This window comes from Ursus maritimus, unplaced genomic scaffold (genome assembly GCF_017311325.1).
Source record: "Ursus maritimus isolate PB19 unplaced genomic scaffold, ASM1731132v1 scaffold_7, whole genome shotgun sequence".
Taxonomy (NCBI): domain Eukaryota; kingdom Metazoa; phylum Chordata; class Mammalia; order Carnivora; family Ursidae; genus Ursus; species Ursus maritimus.
This window is the reverse complement of record NW_024426885.1, coordinates 35,190,436-35,214,916: the sequence shown is the minus strand read 5'-3', so window position 1 is coordinate 35,214,916 and position 24,481 is coordinate 35,190,436. Positions and strand designations below refer to the sequence as shown.

Here is a 24,481-nt window from a genome sequence, read left to right as displayed (position 1 = left end):
AGGAAAAGGTAATGGTGACTCAGAGTCAGAAAGACTGCGGGGAACAAAAGGGCAGGGGCTAAGCCTCTAAGAAGGGAGGTATCAGTCAAGAAGGAGAAACAACTGGAAGGGATAGAGCTGTTTGGAGGGGGAAGGAGACCCGCTTGGCTGGAGCAGAGGGTTCATTAGAGAGGAGGAGAAAGAGAAGTCCAGGTAGGACTGGACTGGAAAAGGCCTTGACTGCCTGGTGAAGTCTGTACCTTGTCTTAACAATAGGGAGCCTGGAAAAGCCTCTAAACAGGACACTGGAATGTTCCAGGTGATCTTCTGAGAAAATCACCCCAGTGGTCATTTGCAGAGAGAACTGGGGGTGGGGAAAATGGCACGGGAAAGGAAGGAAATGGGGGCCAGAAGCTGACTGTAAAATAAAGATGTGTGCAGGACTAAGTGCACAGACTACAAAAGGCATTTTTAACGAAGTGACAGAACATAAAAATTATATGCAAAGGTGCATGAGCAATGTGGGGCTTGGAGTCTGGATGGTAAGGAGAATGGTACTGTTCACGTGGGTAGGATCATTTAGGGGATATCAATTTGCATTGTGCTGAGGTTTTCCTAACCCACTTCCAACCCCCAGTAATTGCACAAAAGTAAGTAGGCTTTTCATACTTCTTTGCCTGAAAGATGATTGCCTGAAATGCTGTTACCCTTCCTTTTCTTTTATAAAGCCAAACCTCACAAAAGTTTGGCTATACTAGAATGATGGGCAATATAGACAAAGGAATTCCTTCAAGGTCCGGGAGAGAGAGGGCAGCAGAGGTGGACCTTAAGAGATGATGTTCTGACAAATGTATACAACCTTGAAGCCACAACTATAATAAAGAGACTGAACGTATCTCATCCCCCAAACTGTCCTTGTGCTCCTTTACAATCCTTTTTTACCCCCTCCCTCCTCTGTCCCCATTCTAGGCAACTAACTGATCTGCTTTCAGTCCCTGCTAATTCATTTCCACTTTGTTAGCAGTGTATGTACATAAATAGAAGCATACACTAAAAATTCTTTTTCACTGGCTCTTTTCATTCAGCATAATTGTATTGATATCCATCTATGTACTTATATCCATAATTCATCCTTTTTTATGGCTGAGTAGTGTTTCATGAATGGATATACCACCATTTGTTTATGCATTTACACATCAGTGAACTTCTGGATTGAGACCTGAAAATTCTTTATAAATTCTGGACAGAAGTCATTTGTCATATTTGTGATTTGTAAATGTTTTCTCCCAGTCCTTGCCTTTTTTCATTTGCCTTAATAACGTCGTTCAAAGAGCAGTTCTACATTTTGATAAAGTCCAATTTATCAATATATTCTTTGGTGGATCGTGCTTTTGGTATTGTAACTAAGAAATCTCAACCTAAACTGAGGTCATGGACATTTTATCCTATGTTTTTTCCTAAAATTTCTACAGTTTTAGGTTTTATATTTAGGTCTATAATGCATTTTATTAAAAGACTTCATTTATTATTAGAGAGAGAGAGGAGAGCAGGGGGAGAGGGACAAGCAGGCTCCTCGCTGAGCGTGGAAGCCTGACGAAGGGGGGTGCTCAATCCCCAGACCCCGAGATCATGACCTGAGCCAAAGTCAGATGCTTAACCAACTGAGCCATCCAGGTGCCCCTAATCCATTTTTTTAAAATTAATTTTATATGGTAGAAGCCATAGACTAAAGAGGTTTTTTTTGGCTTTTTGGTCTTAGAGTTTTTTTAATTTTAGTTTTCTGTATACGAATATCCAACTGTTCTAGCACCATGTGTTGCATCTTTGTCAGACTTCAATTACTACATTACATGCAGGTCTAGTTTTGGATTTTCTATTCTGTTTATTATTTGTCTATCTTTATGCTGTTACGACATATCTTGATTCCTGTAACATTAAAATAAGCTTTGAGGTCAGGTGGTGTAAATCCTCCAACTTAATTTTTTTTAAGCTGGTTTGGAAATTCTAAGTTTTTGGCATTCCCTATTGAATTTTAGAGTCAGCTTGTCAATTTCTACAAAAATAAAAGCCAACTGTAATATCAATTGGACTGCCTTGAATCTATAGGTAAATCTGGGGAGAATTGACAACAAGATTGATTCTTTGCTCCACATCCAATCCAGGATCCTATTATTTAGGCCCTCTCTAGTTATTTTCAGCAATGTTTTGTAGTTTTCAGTGTACATACTCTGAACATCTTTGGTCAGATCTATCATTAAGTATCCCATTTTTTGCTGCTATTGTAAATGGTTTTGTTTTGGAATTTCATTGTGTAATTGTTCATGTAACCTTGTTAAACTCATTTATTAATTCCAGTAGCCTTTTTTATAGAAATTTCTACATAATCACATCATCTAAGAATATTTCTTTCTTCCTTTCTTTACCTAGATGCTGTGTATTTCTTTTTCTTGCTTTATGGCTCTGTCTAGAGCTGCCAGTAACAATGTGTTCTGGTTCTTTTATGTGATAGATACAACCACAAGAGAAAACATGGGAGAGGCTCAGAAAAACAAAAGTTTATTATACTCCCAAGTCCTAGTAACAGGAGGCATGGCACGCCATGCAGGGCCACCTGGGAAGCCCCAGGAGACAGAAAAGCAGGAGCAAGGAGAAAGCTGAGGCGAGAGTCTTTATGAGGGTTTCTGGGGGAAAAGACAAGGCAGAGGAAGGTGAACAGTTTAGGACTGGCTAGTCTGAACAATTTCAGTAGGTTCTGTGCTATAGGGATGGGCTCTGATTGCCTGGCACCTGGCCCTGGGATGATTAAGGCAGAGGAAGAGTGCCTTCAGGGGAACTTGGGCCAGAGAGAGGAGGTTTGGCTCTTGATTGGCTAGTTTGCATACAGAGGCATGCCTTCAGCTGAGCTCCTTGTTATCGCTAAGAATTGGCTGGTTCCAGAAGGGGCAGTCTCTCCCCAGCCAAAATCATTTCTCTTTTCTCTCTCTCTTTTTAAAAGATATTAAAACATTATAATGTCCAGAAATACATATTATATATATTACATTTATGTGTTACATGTTATGTGTAATTATGTATATTTGTATTATATACATTGTATATGTTTGCATTATATACAAATTATATACATATAATACAAAGGTTGGACAGACATGGTGAAGTAGACATCCTTGCTTTGTTCCTAGTCTTATGAGTTGACAGCATCACGTGCTCAGACAGGGAGAGCAAACAAACTGAGGAGCCAGTAGACCCAGTGACTGAGAGATGGCTGATGTCCTTGTAGTGCAAGTTCAGTAGAATGATGAAAACAGAAGCCCACTTCAGATGCTTCCTGACAAAGTAGGGATGAAGATGTCTCTGAATAGATATAGATCATTCTAAGTGCTCCACTGTGAAAAGTAAAGAAATCCAGGCAGTGGTTTGAGGGGGAAAACCTGAGAAATAGGTAGGTTTTACTGACAGGAGAGACCTAAGGTGTATGTTTAATAATAACCATTTCTCCATCCTCAGATATTACTATTGTGAAACACTTGTCACAATTCCAAAACTTTATTTTTAGAGAGATGATTCACTCAATTCACTTGCCTAGTGCAAAAATAAAGAAATCCTTATTTAAAATGTAAATGTTAAAAGTAATAAATGTTTTCAGATCCCAAATACAAGTAGAAAAATTATGATTTTTTTTTCTAAAATTAGGAGTTCTAGCAATTGGCTCCTTTTTACTTAACAACTGCTAATGCAAAGGAGGAAGGGAACTAGGGCGTTGGGTGTGAAAGTCATGGAGACAGAAGTGCGTGAGATCAACTTGGCAAATGGCTCAGGGCATGGGGAACTAGGCCCCTCTGAGCCCAACCTTTGGGAACTTCCGCTGCCATGTTACCTGGTGGTTGGAGGAAGCCTGCCGGCTAGCCACTTTCTACAACTCACTGTCCTTCTACCTCTCTAATATGCCTTGTGTACAAGACATTTGCAGTAGGGCCCAGAGAAAATAATGCAAAGGAAATGATAGAAATTTGTGTGGGGATGCCAATTTGAAGTTGGTTTGGAGAGATCAATTTGACTAGAAGCAAGAAAATTAAATCCAAATTAACTGCAGATAGATTCTTTTCCTATTCCTGTGTTTAAAGTAGAATGATGAGATAATTAAAAAAAAAAAAAAACTGGAGCAGGTAGAGGGGGACAGAGAATTATGAGCTACTGGTTTATAAAACCTGCCTCTCGGGATACGGTCCATGGGCCAGCAGCATCAGCACCCCCAGGGAACCAGAAGCAGAATCTCCGGTCCCACCCCAGACCCTCTAAATGAGAACGTGCATTCCCAGGTGACCTGTCTGCATACTTAAGTTTGAGAAAGACTGCTTTCAAAAACATACAGGAACTGTGAGATGGTCGGTACCTTGAGATGTTCTTAGGGGATCAGACAGCTGAGAGGCAAACCAGTCTGCCTGGAAGGAATCATCAGTAGTTTAGTGAGACATCAGTCAGGGATTAATCAATACAGATTTGCAAAGGATTCTTAGAAGAGGAAGCCGGAGGTTAGGGAAACAGAGTAAGAGGCTGAATGTGAGAACCACGCATAAATCCTGCCAGCTTTTTCACGTTGGCAGAATCAGTGGCGTAAAGAGATCAAATATATCTAGGGCTGAAAGGCTGAACCCAGAATAAGGAATCTGGCCTAAGCCAAGACCTGGAAGTTTTCTGGATATTTAAGCAAGCAGAGTTTGAACAGGCGTAAGGCTGGAGAAGAAAGAGGTGAGCAGTGAGTAGTGCTGGGCTTGAGGGTGGAGCCAAGTGCTGGGCAAGCTCCGTACACCCAGCTCATGGGGTCTTCTCTTTTATACTAAGAACCCCCCTCATATGGCTGGTGTTATTGGGACCCTCCTTAGACGGACTACCTCCAAACAAAAACTAGACCAAAGTACAATTTTCAGGAACATAGTCTTCACTAGAAATTCTTAATCTTCCCTGGGGATTGCAGGAGACAGTTACGTGAACTTGGCTGGCAGGAGGCTCTTTGGGGCCTGGTGGTGGGAAGCTATTGGGAGGCACCTCCCTTTGTGACAGATGTGCCTGGCAATCGCTCAGGTCATTGTCCATAGGCTCCCTTCCTGACTCAGCCCCCGCACAGTCCCATCTCCAGAGTTGGCCCTAGCTCCCCCTCCGCCCCAACCCATCTGGATTCTCTATCACCTGGGAACTTCAGTACAAAACACTAACTCCTGTCCTCCCTTGTCCAGGGCCCTGAGGGATTCTGATAGCAGAGGTCCAGGGTAGGATCCAGAAAATGCATTAGCAACAAATACAGAAAGGGGTTCGGCTGCAGATGTTCGCAGACCATATTTTCAGAAGCATTGCTTAACCCCTTCCTGCTGCTGCGCTCCATCCTGCTCGGGAGCTTGCCAATCAAGGGGGGTGGGGGTGGCGGCAAGGGTTCGGGGACTGGGGTATGTGCTGGATCCATGGCCATGCCTCTTCTCCGCTCCCCTTTGACAGCGTCCAGGCCAAGCTCTCCGTCCCTCTGCCCTCCCCACCTTCACAGTGATCTGCAGACAGGTGTAGGCCCCCCTTCCGCACCTCTTCAGCCCTACCAGCCCTCATCTCTCAATTCTCCCAAACAAGTTCTCTTTTTTGCGGTCTCCAATTCCACTTTTGGGGATTCTCCTCTCAATTCCAGCCAGCTTTTACCCCTCTCTTCTACGGCTTCTCTAGGTCTCCAATTACCTCTTCAAGGGCTTATTCAACGGCCTCTTTCTACTCCCCCCTCCTTGACCTCACAGCTTCATCTGCCACTGCCAATCATCCTCTTCTCTGAACTTCCTAGTTCTGCTGGGCCGGCCATTTCAAGGCTATGCCACACTTTTCCTTTCCACTGAATCAACGGGCCCCCCTGCTCCTCTGTGTGAACAGATCTCAGGATTTCTCAGGCATTCATACTTGTCACTGCCTCATATGCTTCCTTTAATCTCCTGAGAGTTGGAATACCACTGGGGAACCTAAAAAAGGAACTTTCTCCACAGTCGGTTGCCTTACTCGGGAATGCTCAGAGATCCCACCTTTTAGTTGAGACCCGCTGCTTAATTTGCAGCAGCCAGTACCGCATGAAAATGGAGGTCCCCTTATTTTAAGAGCTTTAAGATACACTTACATATATTAAATGCATACATAAGACATGGAGGGCCCTTCACAGCCCGGAGCGCTGTGAAAGTGCCTAGGCCGTGGTCTCAGAGCTCGGGAAGCCTGCCCGGCTTACAGGTGCCCCGGGCTGTTAGCCCCTGACTGTCCAGACCAGATGAGTGGGTGAGAACATGGTAATCATCCAGATAACGTCGGGGTGCACATTCCCAAGTCACCAGCTAGTTTTCCCAGGGAAACACCCTCCACGTTCACCGCCTGTGGGCTGCAGGTCTTGTCATCGGGTGCGGGGAGGGGAGCGTGTGACTCTCACAGCAGTGTTCAGCCGCAAGGGGAAGAAACAGCTCAACAGTGTAGATCAGAAGCCTCCTCCTTAGGGCGCCTGGGTGGCACAGCGGTTAAGCGTCTGCCTTCGGCCCAGGGTGTGATCCCGGCGTTGTGGGATCGAGCCCCACATCAGGCTTCTCCGCTATGAGCCTGTTTCTTCCTCTCCCACTCCCACTGCTTGTGTTCCCTCTCTCGCCGGCTGTCTCTATCTCTGTCAAATAAATAAATAAAATCTTAAAAAAAAAAAAAAGCCTCCTCCTTGTCACCGGTGCTGTTGCTCTGCATTGGACTATGGCATACAGGAAATTCTGTCCGAAACGCTGTGCTCTAGCTTTTCCCCATTTGAGCCCCTAAACCCTAGGCGACCAGCCTGAAGATAGAAACTGGAATCCCAGAGGCTGCAAGTCTCCCTGCTTTCTTTGGGGCAGCGCCAGAAAGAGATAAAGAAAGTGTTGTATTAGGCAGCAGTAAACAGGCAAGGGACAAGCAGGCCTTTAATAAAACAGACCTTTATTGGGGCTAAAATGGCCCCGGGCTGACCCCACCCTAAATCCTGGCAGTGTCCAACGACAGGAATTCAGAGGAACAAAAACGCTGGCATTGCTGGCTGCGTCCCGTGCATACAGAACAGAAACTATTGCAGAAACCCGCAAGCAAGGAATACAGCCACACTATTCTCCAGCATTGCAGCCAAAACTTAGTTTTCAGCCCAGACTACTCTGCTATTCTGCTTCTCTGCCTCAAATTTCTGTCCTGTGACTCACAGGGAAGGCCTTGGGGACAATGAAATATCCCAGAGACCTAAAATAGGCCTTTCTCCTTCCCTCCAGCATCAGGATGAATTTCCTACAGCATTTGTTTTTTTCCTTTATTAACCAGGCATGAATGATAATATGGCCCGGGCTTCAGCACTCCTCTCTGTCAGTGGTAAATATGAATAATGAGGCACATTCATAGAAATGCATGCCAGAATTTCATTGATTAACATCCTGTGCCACAGCCTCTCTTTGGAATTAAAAACACTTTCAATGACATGGCACAGAAAAGGCATTGCACGAAAAATATTTCCAAGAGCATGTTGTCATTAAAGCATGCCCAAAATAGAACTGTTTTTATTTAACCATTCTCACTCCTCTCCCCTGCCCCCCACCCTCACAGGCTGGGAGGCTGCACGCAGTTAAATCACAAGCATCACACAAAGTAATTTCGTCCATTTGAATTTTAGAGGCTTCAAAAGCAGACCTATGGGTAATGCTTCGTCCATGTGTCTCTTTCCCCCACTGCAAGTGATAACTAAGGAAGTGATAGGGCCAGATGTAAAATCCAGCTGTTTAGTCATTGATAGGAGGATTTTTAAATGTCTTAATGATGCGTCAGATTCTGCCCCACTGCCAATGTCTTTATTCTGTCGTGCCCCCGCCCCCCCACCCATCCTCCACACACAGCCTCTTAATTGGTCTCCTTGACTCCGGCTTTGCGCCCCTTTTGCAACTGCAAACCAGTCATTGGAAGGCCAGGCTCACTGCAGGCTTGTTTGGCTTTGCAAGTACAGTGGGTCATTTTGTTTGGTTTGGAGTTTTCAGTTTTGAATGCCTTTAAATGGAGCCTGTGTGCTTGCTGCCTCGCACCTCAGCGCCCCCTCTTAACTCTCGCTGGCCCTCGGGGGCCCATCCCCCACGGGCACTCCTTCCTCTCCCCTGAGGCCCTGTAGTAGCTGCTCCAGGGAATGCCAGCCAAGCTCCTCAGTCTCCGACTCGGGGTCCTCTGCCGTGTCACGACTGTCAAGCTCCCCATGTTCGTGTCTCCCAATTCTCGGACCTCTACCAGCCGATCTCCTCTCCCGCCTGCCTGGCCTGCCGCTGCAGGGGCCCGGGCGCTCTTCAGCTAACGCAGCCTTCCCTCCGCCTCTGACTCCATACTGCACCTGAAAACCTGACTGTTCCCTCAAGGCCCAGTTGAAAGGTCGCCTTGTCTGTGTAGGCTTTGCTCTTCTTCGCTGTCTCATGTGATAGAAAAGCAAGGACTGTGGCGTCAGCCCAACCTGAATTCGAATCCTGCTCTTTGACTTCCCAGGTATGAGAACTTAGTAGTTTTCTGGTGTTTGGAGCTCCGCCCACCAATTTGTAAAATGAGAATTGTTTCTACCGCCATCGCGGGCTTGTTTTGCATATCCAAAGGCATAATATATGTCAAAGGTGCATAGGTAGTTCCTGGCACAGGAACCTATTATTACAATGTGCTTTTCTACTTTCACAGAACGTATTACAGCATTTTCAACATTTTAGGAAGATATTTGTGCCAATGTGTTTCTCCTGCTGAGTCATAGAGCAGGAGACTCCTCTGTTATGTCACTGCATTTCCCACAGTGCCCAGCACAGACTTCCTACCTTGATGTTAAGTAGACATGCGCTAAATGTGTGCTTGCTAGAATGATCCGTTCTGTTTTCATGAAACTGACAATCATTCGTTTAGCTGATACCCCATGGGAGAAACAGGGCTGAAATACTCTATGTCAACTCATACAATGTTCAGACTTCTTTCCTCATTTTTAGATTTTTAGATTTAGATTTTAATCCCCCAAATTATAATGGCAATTACTTATGACTTTTGCAAATGTATTTCTTTTTAAATTTTTTACTATTTTTTAGCACTTCCTATAGACCAGGAACAAGTCCAAGTGTTTCACATTTATTCCTTATGTAATCCTTGCAACAAATCTGGGAAGTAGATACAATTTTAATCCCCATTTTGCAGATGAGGAAACCAAGGCTTGTTGAAGTTAAGGTTAAGTAACTTGACTAAAGTCATGCAGCTAGCGTGTGGTCAGCCTGGATCCAAACCCAGTAAGCCTGGCTCCAGAAAACAAAATCTTTACCACTGCCTAGCACAGCCTCTGACATACTACCACCAGATCAACTGTAAAACAGGAAGCAAGTGGAATTAATCCAATTGATTTCTGTTTCACAAATAATATAACTTAATTCAGCTGAAGTCTTGATTGACTAGACTAGGTGCCCCTGTGTGAGCTTGCGTGTGATTGAAAAGGAATGACAGATGCTTTGCCCCCTGGCCCTGGCTGTGAGTGTAGGCCCTGGCAGGTAGCACTGGGTCTGCTGGAAATCCTTTCTGACTCTCATGTAGATCCAAGTATAACGTGAAGAAAAGCACTAGTTGATCAAAGAGGGGTGGAACAGTAGGGGGCCGCTCTGGCAGGAGACCAGCTCCAGCCCAGCAGCCCTTACAGAAGCAGAGGTGGCCGGGAGCAGAGGAAGAAGATGTTTGCCACTCCTGGCTCAATTAGTGTCAGTCAAAAAAAGCGTGGCCTTGAAAATGACTCAAAGCTTGGAGCTGAAATTGTCCCAAGGATTCATGGGGTTGAGAGTAGCAGCCTCAAACCTGCAGAGCTCAGGGCCAATTTGAGGCTGGGAGAATCACCCATGCCTGCTCATTTGCTCCTGGGGCTCCAAACATGTGGCTACTTTTGTGCCAGAATCTGGGATCACAGGACACCATTTTCCAAACTGTGATCAGTAGCAATGCTTTTCAACCTTTAATATGCAGACAGATCACCTGGGATCTTGTTAAAAATGAAGATTCTAACACAGTGGGTCCAAGGTTCCCTGCGATTCTGCATTCGTAACAAACTCCTGGGTGATGCTGATTTTGCTGGTCCACAGACCACGCTTGGAGTTGCAAGGCTCTATAGATCGCTAGCCTCATGGGAGAAATTCATAAGAGATGACAATTCTTTATAGAGGACCTCTTACAGCCTGTAATGTGCGGAATACATTGCAAGTCTTTAGAAAGGATCTGTAATATACAGAATTTCCAAACTTTATTTGCCCAAAGAAACTTTTTTGGTAGAACATCTATTAACATCTCTGTTAATTAAGATTAGGTTCAATTTCTATTAACAGAAAATCCGAAGTAACAGTGACTTTTTCTCTTCTACACAAAAGAAATCTAGATAGTCTGGGGTTGGCATGGCTTCTGGCAATGTCAGAGACCCCGTTTCCTTCTGTCATGCTGTTCCACTCTGCGCAGCATGTGGCTTTCATATCAAAGTCTGTGATGGCTGCTCCAGTTTCAGCCACCACAAACACAGAGACACCACCAGGAGGAAGGAAGGGCAAGAGAGGGACACATACACTCTTCTTTCCAATGACACTTCCAAGAAGTTGCACATACTGTCTACTCTTTCATCTCATTGGCCAGAACTTCCTCGCAGGCAAAAATGCAAGGAAGGCTGGAAAGTGTGTTCTCTATATTCTGAGCAGCCGTATTCACAGCTAAAAATCAAGGGTAGTGTTACCAACAAGGGAACCGTGGGTATTGAGGAAAAACAAGCTATTTCTATCACAGTGTCTTAAAGAACTAGTAAAAATAGTTTGGGAAATGATACTCTGGTCTGAGCCCATCATTTTCCACATCTGGTTGGTGGTGAGCCAGGACAGGCGTCTCTATCTCTTGACTCCCATTCCAGGTCATACTCAATTACTTTATGGTTCATCTTCAGATGGGATCCTTCCTGTCCCTCATGACAAAGAGGACACCCCAGGGAGTCCCTGTCTTGGCTGCTGAAAGCTACAGCCCTGTTAGGAGCACCCGACTGATTGGAATGACATGCCCAGCTCCCCCCGGGGCTCAGAGAATGCATTAATGTCACAGAAGAGAGGCAAGGACACTGGAGAATGAAACTGTGGGTTGTTATTTTGCCATTGGACAGATTTGCACCAACAGGCAGAAGACAGCATCAAAAGTTGTATTATTCATGCAATTTTACAGTCAACCCATTCTTTGTGAATGCTTTTCTGTGAAGTTCTCAATGCTTTAACCTTCCAGCCTTGCCTTACTTTCTTTCAATGTTGATCTGCTATGGGAGGCGGTGAGGCTCACTCTCTAACACTGAATTGTTGAGCAAAATCGGTTCTGTCTCAGTGCTGTGATTCCTGTACTAAATGAAAAAGGAATAGAATGGGGGCTGGGGAAAGGGAGATTTCACATTTATTGCCTGCCTATTGTGTGCCAGATGCTAACCTAGGTGTTTATATATTTATCTTATTTAATTAACACTCTGCAACTTATGACACTGAGTGGCAATGACCAAGCTGGGGGTTGAACCATGTATCTATGCCTCAAAAATCCTTCTCTTTTTACCAGGACAGAAAATAGGAGCCTTCTACTTGTGCCATTCACTTTGTTTGTCTCTCGTGCTCCACCCTCACCCCCCCCACCACATTCTTTCACACATTGACTTTGTGTTCATCTTTTCCCAGTAATTAGTAAATTACAACCCCTGCATCTCAAATTCTTGACATTCATTTGCTGTTTCCCAGTAATTCATTCCATTTGGTATTTGCTTTGAAAACGACACAGAAGTGCTCGCTAATGCGGCACGCACTCCCTTGCCTGGATGAGGCTCTTCACCTCATTTATCACGTTGCGTTGCTGGTCCTGAAGGCTGACAGGCAATTCAGGCTTTCTGAATGCAATTCAGGCATTGATGTTAATCTATAAAGCTTTGGCGTCTGGGTCCTGGCTACCATGGAAATGAAATAGCTTCTTGGATACTTTTCTACATGCTGCTGCTACTGTTCTGAAATGCGCGGCTTGGAGAGACATTTGTGTGCTGCTTCTGATGTGAAAATGTCCAAGGTGAATAGCTTCTGAACTTTAACCATTGTTGTTGGCACGGAAGAGGAAGCCCGAACAAGGACACACGTGTGGAATGCGCTTGCATTCATGGACCTACACACTGAATTTATTGATAGTATTGGGTGAAAAATCCATTTAAAAATACAGACGAAGAGGTGACCAACACATCTGGTTTCCAAACAGGAAATCCCTCAGCCTGGACAGGACAGTGGGTGCCAGGAAGCCCATGAGGAAGCATGGTGTTTAGTCTCTCGGGTGTGACCTGATGTTCTCTCAGTTGGGGAAGTTGGTGGCAGGAAAATGATTCCGAGGCACATGCTTTGTCAAGGCGGGACAGGAAGAGTGGAAGTTTGGTGCTTACACTAAAAGTGTGCCCGCAGGCAGCGACCCCCCCCCATACAAACACTCCCAGGGGAATATGACATCGCCTTTGTTCCAGTTGGCCACAGAGGCTGGGAAAGGCTGAGAAAGATCGCAACCGTAAGGAATTTAAATGCCCTCCACCGGAGTTCTACTTTCAATCTCTTCACTCGAAGTTTCTGGCTCTCTGCTTGACTGTTTACGTGGCCTTCATTTTAAAACACAATTCCTTGCTTCAGCTTTTTAAATTCGGATGGCATTGGCATTAGCAAAGAAAGTGACAAAGTCATTGACATGTTGACATCTATCCCTAAAGGGACAGAACTTTGATATTTTTTTAAAAAATAAGAATGTGTCCAACAGTCAGACACTTGAGTGAAAGTAGAAATGAGAAAGGATGAACCTGAGGTGCTTTTGAGTAACAAATGACAGCTGAATCCACTGTGGGGCTTTGGGTTTCCACAGAAGATGGCTGCTGGACCATGACTCCGTATGGAGAGTTGGCTGGAGCATGGATGTAATTGGGTCCCTAAAACTTCACTCCATACCTAATGTTTGCTAGCACATGGAACTTGGCTTGTAGATGCCAGTCTCAGCAGCCACGAGCCATTAAGGATAAGCTCAGCCACAGTGTCTCAGGATCACCGATCCTTCTGCAATTATCCAGTTCAGAAAGTCATCATGAAAATCCTACCAGCGCTAAGAACTACAAGTATAACATCAGAAATGTTATCTGTAGGGTTTAGCTTCAGCAAAGCCAGGTCAGGCTGGGAGACGGAGCTGACATCAGATGGCATCAGTCTGGAAAATGCACACTGACTTTCTTCCAGACTACAAACGATGGCTCTGTTTGTAAAACATCAAAACAACTGTGCGATTAAGTCAGTTCGGTCAAGAATCTCTCAGGGCAGTTCCTTAGAACATCAAGACAGACTGGCTAGTCACTGCTTTTTTACTTTCCAAATGGGAACTGTGTGGCCTTAGGCACATGGGGAGTAAGCGGAAGGTAGGAGCCATAAACTCACTTTATATTTACCAAAGCCAAGCCAGCCCTTGTAAGACTGACCAGACAGAGACAAGGCCTGGGAGGGCTCATGCACATCCCCAGATACACCAGACACCAGCTGGAGCTTGCGATGATTCTCCCTTCTCTGAGAACAGCCCTGACCCACGGGGATGGGGCCACAGCTGTCATGTCTGTGTCCCATGCCCAGTGGCTTGCGTAGTTGTCAGATCCAGGGGAAAACCAACCCAAGATGGATGGATCAGGGCCCCACTTTCATAGCCATGATCCACTGCCCGCAGGGGTAGGTAAAAATGTTAGCAGTTTGCTCACAACTAGTAATTGTCCTTTAAAATCATCAGGAATATCAACTGGCCTACCTGCCATGGGTGAGCCAGGCTCATTGGAGTATTTCTACAGAATTGGAACTAAAAAGGGGGTCATCTCTCTTCTGGAAGTAGAAGCCACGGGGCAGGACCTTATCCCTGTGAGCAATCCTATTCTCCACCAAGCCAAAGATGCTGGTCTACAATTCAAGGCAGTGATGAGAGACAGAATCTTGGGTCCAACTGCTCCCTCTCCTTTGTGTTGGCAGTTACATGAGGCACCCCCTTATCCTTTCAATAAATTATCTTCTGCCTGAGCTAGTGGTAGGTTTTTTTTATTTTAATGTTTTTTTATTATATTATGTTAGTCACGTACAGTACATCCTGGTTTCTGATGTAAAGTTTGATGATTCATTAGTTGCATATAACACCCAGTGCACCATGCAATACGTGCCCTCTTACTACCCATCACCAGTCTATCCCATTCCCCCACCCCCTCCCCTCTGAAGCCCTCAGTTTGTTTCTCAGAGTCCATAGTCTCTCATGCTTCATTGCCCCTTCTGATTACCCCCCTTTCTTTATCCCTTTCTTCCCCTACTGATCGATCTTCCTAGTTCTTATGTTCCATAGATGAGAGAAACCATATAATTGTCTTTGTCTGCTTGACTTATTTCACTTAGCATTATCTCCTCCAGTGCCGTCCATGTTGCAGCAAATGTTGAGAAATCGTTCTTTTTGATAGCTGAGTAATAACGAAAAGGTTACTGAGAATATAGAATCCCTAAGGACAGAAATGAGAGCGAATCTGACAGAAATTAAAAATTCTATGAGCCAAATGCAGGCAAAACTAGAGGCTCTGACGGCCAGGGTCGCAGAAGCAGAGGAACGGGTTAGTGAATTGGAGGATGGGTTAATAGAGGAAAAAATGAAAATAGAAGATGGTCTTAAAAAAATCCACGCCCACGAATGTAGGTTACGGGAGATTACTGACTCAATGAAACGATCCAATGTTAGAATCATCGGCATCCCCGAGGGGGTGGAGAAAAACAGAGGTCTAGAAGAGATATTTGAACAAATTGTAGCTGAAAACTTCCCTAATCTAGCAAGGGAAACAAACATTCGTGTCCAAGAGGCAGAGAGGACCCCTCCCAAGCTCAACCACGACAAACCTACGCCACGTCACGTCATAGTGCAATTCGCAAATATTAGATGCAAGGATACAGTATTGAAAGCGGCCAGGGCAAAGAAATTTCTCACGTACCAAGGCAAAAGCATCAGAATTACGTCAGACCTGTCTACACAGACCTGGAATGAGAGAAAGGGTTGGGGGAGCATATTTAAAGCTCTTTCAGAGAAAAACATGCAGCCAAGGATCCTTTATCCAGCAAGGCTGTCATTCAGAATTGATGGAGAAATAAAGACATTTCAGAATCGCCAGTCACTAACCAATTTTGTAACCACGAAACCAGCCCTACAGGAGATATTACGGGGGGTTCTATAAAAGTAAAAAGGCCCCAAGAGTGATACAGAACAGAAAGTCACAGCCAATACAAACAAAGACTTTACTGGCAACATGGCAACATTAAAATCATATCTCTCAGTAATCAGTCTTAATGTAAATGGTTTGAACCATCCCATAAAACGCCACAGGGTTGCAGATTGGATAAAAAGAAATGACCCATCCATTTGCTGTCTACAAGAGACTCATTTCGAACCCAAAGATGCATTCAGACTGAGAGTAAGGGGATGGAGTACCATCTTTCACGCAAATGGACCTCAAAAGAAAGCTGGGGTAGCAATTCTCATATCAGATAAATTGGATTTTAAACTACAGACTATAGTTAGAGATGCAGAAGGGCACTATATTATTCTTAAGGGAAGTATTCAACAAGTGGATATGACAATTATAAATATATATGCCCCCAACAGGGGAGCAGCAAGATACACAAGCCAACTCTTAACCAGAATAAAGAGACATATAAATAAAAATACATTAATAGTAGGGGACCTCAACACTCCACTCTCAGAAATAGACAGAACACCCTGGCAAAAACTAAGCAAAGAATCAAAGGCTTTGAATGCCATACTCGACGAGTTGGACCTCATAGATATATATAGAACACTACACCCCAGAACCAAAGAATACTCATTCTATTCTAATGCCCATGGAACATTCTCAAGAATAGACCATGTTCTGGGACACAAAACAGGTCTCAACCGATACCAAAAGATTGAAATTATCCCCTGCATATTCTCAGACCACAACGCTCTGAAATTGGAACTCAACCACAAGGAAAAATTTGGAAGAAACTCAAACACTTGGAGACTAAGAACCATCCTGCTCAGGAATGACTCGATAAACCAGGAAATCAAAAATCAAATTAAACAATTTATGGAGACCAATGAGAATGAAAATACAACAGTCCAAAACCTATGGGATACTGCAAAGGCAGTCCTAAGGGGGAAATACATAGCCATCCAAGCCTCACTCAAAAGAATAGAAAAATCTAAAATGCAGTTTTTATATTCTCACCTCAAGAAGCTGGAACAGCAACAGAGGGACAGGCCTAATCCATGCACGAGGAAGCAGTTGACCAAAATTAGAGCTGAAATCAATCAAGCAGAAACCAGAAGTACAGTAGACCAGATCAACAGGACTAGAAGCTGGTTCTTTGAGAGAATCAATAAAATTGACAGACCACTGGCAAGACTTATCCAAAAGAAAAGAGAAAGGACCCAGATTATTAAAATTATGAATGAAAAAGGAGAGGTCACGACGAGCACCATTGAAATTGGAAGGATTATTAGAAATTTTTATCAACAGCTATATGCCAATAAACTAAGCAATCTGGAAGAGATGGAATCCTTCCTGGAAACCTATAAACTACCAAGACTGAAACAGGAAGAAATTGATTTCTTAAACAGGCCAATTAATTATGAAGAAATTGAGTCAGTGATAAACAACCTTCCAAATAACAAAACTCCAGGCCCGGATGGTTTTCCTGGGGAATTCTACCAAACATTCAAAGAAGAAATAATACCTATTCTCCTAAAGCTATTTCAAAAAATAGAAACAGAAGGAAAGCTACCAAACTCATTCTATGAGGCCAATATTACCTTGATCCCCAAACCAGGCAAAGACCCCATCAAAAAGGAGAATTACAGACCGATTTCCCTAATGAATATGGATGCCAAAATCCTCAACAAGATCCTGGCTAATAGAATCCAACAGTACATTAAAAGGATTATCCATCATGACCAAGTGGGATTCATCCCTGGGATGCAAGGGTGGTTCAACATTCACAAATCGATCAGCGTGGTACATCATTTCAAGAAAAGACTCAGGAACCATATGATCCTCTCAATTGATGCAGAAAAAGCATTTTACAAAATACAGCATCCTTTCCTGATTAAAACCCTTCAGAGTGTAGGGATAGAGGGTACATTCCTCAATCTCATAAAAACCATCTATGAAAAACCTACAGCAAATATCATTCTCAATGGGGAAAAGCTGGAAGCCTTTCCCTTAAGATCAGGAACACGACAAGGATGCCCACTCTTGCCACCATTATTCAACATAGTACTAGAAATCCTTGCAACAGCAATCAGACAACAAAAAGGGATAAAAGGTATCCAAATCGGCAAAGAAGAATTCAGACTGTCTCTCTTTGCAGATGACATGATACTCTATATGGAAAACCCAAAAGAATCCATGCCCAAACTATTAGTGGTAGGTTTCTATCACTTGCAGTCAACGTGACACATTGGCGAATTTTCTCATCCTGACCGCTGACCTGTCCCACAGTTAGATGGCTCTTTGTGTGTGTCTTGGGGGAGGGGGTATGTGTGTATGTATTTGCCTCCAATCACCCATTCATCCCCTCTTTCCTCAAGGATGTCTCTGAGTCACAGCCTGTTGTATGTGACACTCAGGTGTTCAAGATTTCTTCAGGACACCACTCCCTGTGACCCAAAGTTCACCTTGGCATTCCTGTCCCCTGCTGCAAGCTATATCCTCTCCTCTCTATGCGTGGAATTCTGTGCCTCCTGGTTCAATACCTTCCCGTCCTTTTATTACATTCCCCTGCCTCTGTTGTTGCTTGGGATTTCTGGCAGATAAATTGGCAACTCTGCCCCCTCCTCCATCCAGGACTGTGAACTTTCTCTGTCCCCAAGAACTTTAATAAGCACCCTTTTGTTCCTCCTTTCCCTCTCTGTTAGCATTACAGCCAAACCCTCGGACAATGGAAAATTATCTCCTCTTTTTAAAACCCAAGGAAGCTGGCTTTAAGGCTTCACTTTGGAACATTTGACCTTGATTTCAATAGACTTTTAGGATCTTATTTCTGAAGATTATATACAGAGGCCCTTCACGTTCTCAGATTTAATACTCACCATCTCTCCATATGGCAGACTTTTTTTTTTTTTTTTTTTTTTGTCTATAGAACATCTCAATTTCCTTCCTATGTTTGGGACATTAGTGGGAGACAGAAAGCTCCTTCTATGGAGCTGCAAAGATTGATACTCACTCTTCTAGTTAGAGCCCCAGCACCCAACCTAGGCATGGCCCATCTGATGCATGCATCAGGGACAGAAAATCAGAAGCTAATTAGTCCAAGAAGGGATCATGGATTATCCATTCTGGTGGTGGCAGCAAAGACAACAACATCCAGTCTGTAGGGGCAACCATGGCCTTGGTGCCTCAAGTGGGGTCCAGTGCCCAATAGCAGGGCAGCAGTGTTCATGTCGGACAACTTCTGTGGCAATGATCTTGGCCAAGGATGGGCTGCCCAGCTCCACTTCAGCTTGTTCATTTTCTCCACATGGTTCTCCAGCCTTCCACAAGGATTCTGCAATGTCCCCAGTGCCCTTTTGTATTTAAGTTTCTCACAGCTAGAAACTATTAATGATGCACCTTCAAAGTGTTCATGATAGGCAGAAATTTATTTTTTTTCTTGCAGCATATATATGAAATATGTAGTCTGGAAGGCTACCACATATAAGATCTAGTTGATTCACTTATGAGTGAGCCTAGCTGACTTCCAGTATCCACAACTCAATTCAGCTTTATTCTCTCTTGTGAAATGGTAGCAAACAGCTTGTTTCTCTTGGGGGTGGGGGAAGGAGGGCGAAGGGGAGACAGAACTGATGAATGGAAGCTGTGGTAGAAGTGATGAAAATGCAAAGAAAGAAAGAGATGGTTGCTACCCAGAAAGTAATTTTATTCATGACTTAAGTCCTGTGCATAAAATATAATCATAGTTCTGATGCTTCTCCTATTGTATGGGGGAAATAATATTCTTAGAATTCTTATTCTTATATTTGGTTTATTGACTAAACAAGGACGATATTGACAGTGAAAAGAGATGCTGTTAATGGAAATGTTGAGACAACAGGCATAATGGTCAACCTAAGTAGTAGAGACCTGGATATTCTAAAAGATCTTGGGGTCTGCCAGGGGCTGAGTTATCTGTGGTGGTGCCTTCCCTACAGCACTCCTTCCTTCTTCCTCAACCAGATTCTAGTTCTTTTTCCTTGGGTTCAAAGCTGGAGATGGACAAGTGTCAGCATGCCTGCTACTCGCTTGCACCCCCATATTTATGCATCTGGCAACACATTCTACATTTCCACACATTCTTACAGGGGTGATTTCCATAGCAACGGTAGGAATATAAAAAAGGCACCTGACTAATGCTTTAAAGATAAATCACCCTCTTTAAGAAGCCTTCCCTCTGGGGAGCTACAGGCTATAGCCTCTAAGAGTTTCTTAGCTCCCTGCCACATATGTCCATTTCCAACCCCAGCTCACTGTCTTCCGGCTTAATTAATTACCAACATGTTAGCCTCCTTTTTAGGCCAGGAGATAAAGAGAGATCCTGGCTGGACAGCTGTGGTTTACAGGTGTTTTATGAACCAAGAAGGAAAAAACTTGCATGTTTGGAGTGCCTACCAGACACCCAGCACGTTTACCTATTTTGTCTCATTTTCATAGTAACTCAAGCAGAACAAGGATACTTCTGCAGTGCAGGCCGAGCCTGTGCAAACATGGCAAATTTTACATCCAGCATCTCACTCCTGTATCTCATCACCAAGAAAGCCAGAGAAGAGAAAGCATGAAGTAGTTAGAGAGGGTCTGCGTCAGACAGGGGACATGGGTGTCAGAGGGAGAGCAGAACGCATGGGGCTCAGGCTGGCTATTCTGTTTCCAAATTCTTCTTCTCACTAGAGCAAAGGGGACAGAAGGAGGGAGTGGTATTGATTCATATTCTGAGCTGAGAGGGGATGCCCTGTAAGCAAAGGATATTAACTCATTGGGGTTTGCTTCCTTGACACTTACATGCCTGCCTGTTCAATGAGTTTTCTCCTTTTTTAATTTAAAGAAATGTGTGCACAGCATTATCTTTTAAACAAAGCCCTAGTAATTTTTCACCTCCCTACAAGACTCTCCATTTCTTGAGACTGTGTCACCATTTTTTTTAAACTTTTGCCCTTGTGAGCATGCATGGAAAAGGTTTTGCTCACCTGTATTTGAAAATTCAGTTCATTCATTTGTTCATTCATTCATTCACACAGGTATTTATGAGTCTCCTCCTTTGTGTCAGTCATGGTGCTTTGGGCTGAGAAATGCAAAGGGCCATGGGCCCTACCCTCACAGAGTTTGTCATCTAATTGAAAGAAAGAAATCAGTTAATTATACAATTACATAATTACAAATTGGGGTAATGGCAATGAAAATAAGTGTCACCCAATGGTGACAGAAGTGCTGTGCCACGGCCCCTGTTCCCCACATTCTACCGTTAAGGTCTTTCCATTTAGAGGGTGGATGAGTTAGCACATTAAGACATCCACCGCGAGTAAGTTCGGTCACATCGCTTTCATCCAAACAGGTGTACGAAATCAGTGTCCTGAGGAAGTGGGAGGATTTAGGGACTCAACAGAGAATAAAGGAACAATTTGGGAGCGTTAGACATTGTTTGGTGGGTGAACCTGACTAGGGAGTTCCAGAAACCCTATTTGCTGCAAAAAGACACCAGATGACCAAGAGGGAAGGAGAAAGACACAGAATGAGAAGCTAAGAGCACAGAAAACAGATCTGTCCTAAGGAGGGCCTTACCCAACACTGCACGTACCTAGAGAAAGGATAAATATGAGCTACAGGAATGATCTTAAATTCACTTGTCATTAGTACCTGAGCTATTCAGAGCTAATTTTCAGTGGCTTCAGATTAATAATAGCACAGGTGTTTGGCATCCTCTCTGAAACCAAGTGGCATCTTTTTATTAGAGGTTTTCCAGATGGCTGCATTCAATTCTGCCAACTACACAGATGGGAAGGGTTCCCTTACCTGGACTGGATGCGTACATCCCATCAGTTGTTACTTGTCAAGCATGGTCTCCTAAATGAGATAACATGGGATATGGTTGAGTTAAATGAACATTTTTATTCCTGGTTATGACTGAATCTCCGGTTATGATTGATTCCTGGTTATGTCCTTAATCCCTCATCTTATTGAATGAGATCAAACAACAGGTACACTCGAAGTCTCTCCCCCTCTTTCCCTTATTTTCATCTGAAGCCCAAGCCAGGACTAATTATGAAAACTCAGCCCCTTGCTTTGCTTTCCCCTGGGCCTCCACCTGGCCCTGCATATCCCTCTGGATGAAAACAGCTCCTAAGATGAAGCCTCAGCCAATGCTCTTTACCATTCCACAGGCAGAAGTGAAAAGAGAGAGTGTCCCCAGGATTAATCCTCATTCTGTCACGCTTTTCACCAGGGTCTCCATCACCATGCCTTGGGAAGGGTGTGTGGATCCTCAGCTAAACCCATATAAAGTCATTCCTGAGTTCAGAGTTGGGGAAGGAGATTATGCAAACACTCTTCCAACTTTCCCTGGGGACAGTTCATGCAAGGGCTGTTAGGTTCCATAAAGAGCGAATGTGAGTTTCCTCTAGTATTTCCCTTCTCTTAACTCAAACAACATCTTGAAGTTCTCTTGGAGTTTGAATTTCAGTAGGATTTTGCTTTACGTAGGTTGGAATCTTTGTATTTTTTCAGCTTCATTTTAATTTCAGATATGTCAAGGAGCTCTTTCTCTGTGCCTAGGATGCAGCAATCCCGGAAGTGTGTCTTCCAACATTTCGCCTACTATGTGGTTTGTTGGTCGGAAGTGTAGAACTCTGTCTTACAACATTTCACCTACTGTGTGGCTTTTTGGTAGCCTTTGCAAAATAGAAGTTGCATTAATCAGGGGCGCCTGGGTGGCACAGCGGTTAAGCGTCTGCCTTCGGCTCAGGGCGTGATCCCGGCGTTATGGGATCGAGCCCCACATCAGGTTCTTCCGCTATGAGCCTGCTTCTTCCTCTCCCACTCCCCCTGCTTGTGTTCCATCTCTCGCTGGCTGTCTCTATCTCTGTTGAATAAATAAATAAAATCTTTAAAAAAAAAAAAAGAAGTTGCATTAATCAATCATTCAAGTCTAAGGCAACTTCTCTGCTTTTAGGAAATTTAGAATTGGGTGAGAGAGATAAAGGCATGCACACCTAAAAAAAAAAAAAGATATGTAAGTATGGTACAATGGGACATGTTTTAAGCTGAAAATTAAGAGCCTTTATCAGAGTTGTGGTTCCGCCATTTACAGATGGTGACTCGACATTATTTCCTTGAACCCCAGTTTCCACATCTGCTTGATGCAAAGTTGGACTGAATAATATCAGATGACTCCATATAAATTCTACCTGCTGATGATATTTCAAATCTATCGTCTTGCTTCCGTGCCCACTATTACTCCTGTCCAGACTACCACCATCTTGTTCCTGTAGCATCATAAAAGCTTCTGGTCTCCCTGTTTCCAGGCTTGTCTTCCTAGATTTTGTTGTTGCAGCTAGAGTAACTTTTTGAAAATACGAATTATATCTTAACACGTGCCTCTCCCCTACCACCAAAAATCCTCCATTGGCTTCCAACTGCATTTAGTATAAAACATAAGCCACATAACTGGTCTTGCATGACTCTTATAGCCTGACCTCTGATTATCACTCTGACCTTACCATCTTCTGTTCTCCCCCTCATTCACTATGTGATTACCACCTTCCCCCCCCCAAACCTTGCCCATAAATATCCTATTCTTCCATGTAGAAAATTCACTTCCCAATGAACCCATATCTTCTGGGCTTTTTGCCCCAAGCATTCCTTATTCTCTCTTTCTCCCTCAAAGTAGGACTAGGAACCAAGGGGATAGGAGCAGAATTCAAGATTGGATTCCAGTCCAATTGAGAAATTAAGTGGAGAGTAATGTAAAGTTTTCTAATTTGGGAGGCTAATGGAGGCAGGAGAACAGAAGGGGAAGAAGAGGTTTGGGACATGTTAAAGGAACTCTCAGTGGCTTGTTATTCAATCCTTGTCTTTCTTTAGACACATTCCCTTATCTCGAATACATAAGCTTTCTTTTCACAAAGAAGATGGTAAGCACATAATGGCTAAACTGGTTGCTATATTCAGTGTCTGATTATCAGTCAGCGCCCCATTCTGATTGGTCAGTGCCCAGCTGGGCAACAAGTGTTAACATTTTTAAATATCATCGCTGCTAGTGGTCTTTCAAGTGTCCCCCTCGCTCCCGTTTCTGAACCATCTCCTGCTCTACGCTAGAATGCCATCCCCAGGCAGAGCTTGTCAAAATTTTCCTTCCAGGGACCCATAAAGGTAGAAATTCCTAGATTAGAGGTTGTGGACCAAATTTATTTGAATACTTTTCTTTCAGCATCAGAATTCATCAAAATTTGTATACTGCTTCGTAAAAAATCTGTATTTGTTTTAATATGAAAAATACATTTTAATGTACTTTTAAGGTTTGCAGCTTAAAGAACAGGCTTGGAAGTCAGAACCCTAAGAGGTTTGAATAAATGGTGCTGGGAAAATTGGACAGCTACATGCAAAAGAATGAAACTTGACCACTCTCTCACACCATACACAAAGATAAACTCCAAATGGATGAAAGACCTCGATGTGAGACAGGAACCCATCAAAATCATACTGGAGAACATAGGCAGCAACCTCTCTGACAAATCGGCCACAGCAACTTTTTTCACGACACATCTCCAAAGGCAAGAGAAACAAAAGATAAAATGAACTTGTGGGACTTCATCAAGATAAAAAGCTTCTGCACAGACAAGGAAATAGTCAAAAAAACTAAGAGGCAGCCCACGGAATGGGAGAAGATATTTGCAAATGACACTACAGATAAAAGACTGGTATCCAAGATCTACAAAGAACTTCTCAAACTCAATACACGAGAAACAAATAAACAAATCAAAAAATGGGCAGAAGATATGAACAGACACTTTTCCAATGAAGACATACAAATGGCTAACAGACACATGAAAAAAATGTTCAAAATCATTAGCCATCAAATCAAAACTACACTAAGATACCACCTTACGCCAGTGAGAATGGCTAAAATTGACAAGGCAAGAACAATTGCTGGAGAGGATGTGGAGAAAGGGGATCCCTCCTACATTGTTGGTGGGAATCCAAGTTGGTGCAGCCACTTCAAAATCATTAGCCATCAAGGAAATTCAAATCAAAACCACACTAAGATACCACCTTACGCCAGTTAGAATGGCAAAAATAGACAAGGCAAGAAACAACAATTGTTGGAGAGGATGTGGAGAAAGGGGATCCCTCCTACATTGTTGGTGGGAATGC

General features: G+C 43.6%; 1 long non-coding RNA gene across 1 annotated transcript in view; it reads left to right on the top strand.

The window, feature by feature from the left end:
- Window positions 1–23,752, top strand: part of LOC103667949 — a 34,720-nt gene extending 10,968 nt beyond the window's left edge. Inside the window, exon 5 of the long non-coding RNA XR_005833247.1 lies at window positions 23,626–23,752. This is a non-coding gene — a long non-coding RNA (uncharacterized LOC103667949). The remainder of the gene's footprint in view (window positions 1–23,625) is intronic.
- Window positions 23,753–24,481: the final 729 nt, after the last annotated feature.